The 3,444-nt window shown below is 45.6% G+C and overlaps 1 pseudogene; it reads right to left on the reverse strand.

Moving 5' to 3' along the window:
- Nucleotides 1-361: 361 nt before the first annotated feature.
- LOC124778037 lies at nt 362-479 on the reverse strand (annotated as a pseudogene).
- Between the last annotated feature and the right edge of the window lie 2,965 nt (nt 480-3,444).

Below are 3,444 nucleotides of genomic sequence, written 5' to 3' on the forward strand. Positions count from 1 at the left end.
CTAACAAACAGCGAATTTGCCCTGGTGTGAAATACTGAGAAAGTATAGTTCTCACATCCGAGCATACACAGTTCTGCTTCTTAGTGTGATACTTTTTACGTTTTATAGATGCAACCAGCTTTCTTAACTTTTCCATACTTTTTTGTTGTTTCAGTAGAAAGCACTCCGTCCTCAGGCCACGAGTGGCCTACCGGGACCATCCGACCGCCGTGTCATCCTCAGTGGAGAATGTAGATAGGTGGGGTGTGGGGTCAGCACACCGCTCTCCCGGTCGTTATGATGGTATTCTTGACCGAAGCCGCTACTATTCGGTCGAGTAAATCCTCAGTTGGCATCACGAGGCAGAGTGCACCCCGAAAAATGGCAGCAGCGCATGGGGGCCTGGATGGTCACCCATCCAAGTACCGAACACGCCCCACAGCGCTTAACTTCGGTGATCTCACGGGAACCGGTGTATCCACTGCGGCAAGGCCGTTGCCTTTGTTTCAGTAGAACATTTTTAACCCCCAAACTAACTAATTCTTGCTTTAGTTCTTGAATTTCCTAGTCTTTAAGTGAAATTATCGGAGCAGTACAACAGTCAGAGTTGTTAGATTTGTCCAGCTTACTTTTCTTCAGAGACTGAATTTTCATCGTTGTGAGAGCTCTTTTTTTATTTTACTGTTCTGGGATCACGACACTGCTGGTAACATTCAAGGTGCTAGGATCTGCAGTTTCAGATTTATTTTCGTGCCAGTTTGGTATTTTTTGAGACGTCACAGCATTATCTGCACAAATTCCCGTTTAAGTAGACCTAACAATTCATTCTGCAAGTATCATTTGTAATCACTTTCACAGAAATGTGCAGAACAAATTCTTGCGTTTTTATTATTAATTTTATCCCCCCGTTTACAACGAACAATTCACTTACGCTGTAGTTCACCATTTTGTGCAAAACAATGATAAATTACGCCTTCAGTCTTACGTCCGCTATTACTATATTCAGCAACTGCACAATACGACGTATTTGTAGACATTATTCCAAAATATTCACAAAACAAGCTACTTAACAACTGAAAGCTCGGCAGGCCAAGAAATAAATACATACTAACTGCCAAGTAACGTCACAGCTCGAAATTCAGTTTGGCAGGCAAGAGAACGGGACGTCGATTATATAGCCTCCTGAAGGTAACAAACTTCGTGAGTGGAGGAGGATGCAGGTTTCACCAAATCACCATACCGTGCAGGGGCATCCGTGAAGCGAGGCACGATTCGTGGCCCATGCGGAGGAGCTTTTTTTGTTGTGATTTCATTCCCCTGCCCCAGATGATTTCATTCCCCTGCCCCATATGGGCAGGGGAGGACTGGCTGCGGGACAATCCGCCGCTCTTCGGCCGTGTGATGCATTTAATAAAAAGAAGAATACAAGACATAAAAAGGCGATAAACGAGGACATACCGTACGAGAACATAGTAAGGGGAGACATTGGGTGTTAAAATATACACGTACGCAGAGACATTCATGTGAGACAGTTAAGGAAAGTACATGTAAAGCTAAACCAAAACACAATGGACGAGGTACGTATCACGTAAAACATACTGAAGTCATCCACACAATTTAAAATTTGGGCACAGAATTAAAACACTCCAGAACGACGACACTTAAAACCACTGCACGAGACGGAGCACACACAGTGAAGAGTAAAATCTACCTGGAGGAACCTGCTGGGAAGGGGTGGCCTGAGAGGAGGGAAAAGAGGGGACAGGAGAGGGCAGAGGGGGAGGGGAACTGAAGAGTGTGGGAGGAAAAGCAAGGGGGTCAGAGGGCACACCAAGGGCAGGAGACAGGTGGAGTGGGAGATGGGGAGGGAAGATAGGAGGGATTTTACAGATGCAGAAGGAGTGCACTGGAATGGGAGGGGTTGGAGGAGGGAGGAAAAGCCACTCAGTGGAAGGGAAGAGGTGGGAAGGGAAACTGGGGTTAAGGTTGGTAGGAGGGGTACATATCAGAGTGAAGCTCATCGTCTGGGAAGGGTAGGCACTGGAAGTTGCGTTTGGAGAGGAGGTGGAGGGTGCAGAGATGTAGAGAGGGCGGGACACCATGGTAAAGATGAGGCAATTGACTGTGAGTAGAGAGGATAGAAGACACCAAAGGATGGGGGAATCGAGTTTGCTGACAACATACAGCATGAGGATATATTCGAGGAAAAGGAGCCGATGTGGGGAGGGGATGAGGTTATAGAGATCTATGTGGGGGCGGGAGGCAGATACGGAAGGCGAGGTGGATTTGAATGGCTTTATAGAATCTGGGCATGCCAGAAATCCAGGTGACACTGGTGTAACAAAGGATGGAATGGATGGGATGGTTGCCAGTAAGGCAGTGGAAAGCAGACCAGTACTTGCAGGAGCTGACATGGAAGGTGTATACGTCTAGGGCCAGTCCCAGCGCTTCTTTACTGTTAGGACGCTACGGATGCATCGTAATTGCCCGTGATGGAGGAGTGTATCCCTGTCACAGGTGCGGAGGTAGGAAAAGTAGAGCCTGCAGGATTTACGGAGAAGACGGTGGGCCTAAGGAGGAAGAATAGTGTGGTGAGTGAAGGAGCCCTGCCTACTCGTTTAAATACTGATGCTCATAGTATTTACACCTGCGCGAGCTTGGTGACCGAAAGCGAGACCTGCTTCCAGGTCGCAATGGTCCGCCCTCTTGTTAAAATTCATGGTGAAACCTTCAGTTGTCCTTTATTTAGCACAAGTCGCTACTAGTTTGGGTCAATGACCATTACCAAGCTTCGCTAGCTTAAACGGCAAGGAAGCTATGCCATAATTTGAGTGAAAGTAATTTGCTCTTTTGAGCCCACCATAGAACGTAAATTTTTTTTTCACAATAGTAACCATGTACACTCGACAGCAAAAAATGTGGGTCACGCCTGAATTCCAACGTGTAGGCTGCACCTGAATGTATGCAACCAACATGTGTGTTGCACATTGTCGCAAACCTCCACAATACAGTCATTGTAAGCTACACAATGGGTACCGCTAGAGACTACTAGAGAACACCGGTCTTTATGACAGTCTGTCCAGATGTAAGGTAACACCACAATACTACAGAAGAGATCAGACAGTCCTTAACGTTTGTAAACTAAACTCAATTACAATAAGTGACATTTCAAATGTTATGGGACAACTGATTTTCTCACATAAATCGTTCAGTAATCCTTAGGCACAATTAAATATTTGAGACAGTATATGAATTTATAAAGTTGTATGGCAAATGGAAACAAGTTTTTTGCTGTCTAAAAGGTTTACACAACACATGCTGAACATCGTTCAGCGTTCAACGGGGAGTGGTTTCGCATCAACTTATGTAATACTAAGCAGTTAAAACAAAACGTGATTAACGGCGGCAAACACTCTACGGAAATCCCAGCATTAACAGCGAATCACAAGTAATATCACTGTTCAC

This window comes from Schistocerca piceifrons, chromosome 2 (assembly GCF_021461385.2).
Source record: "Schistocerca piceifrons isolate TAMUIC-IGC-003096 chromosome 2, iqSchPice1.1, whole genome shotgun sequence".
NCBI lineage: Eukaryota > Metazoa > Arthropoda > Insecta > Orthoptera > Acrididae > Schistocerca > Schistocerca piceifrons.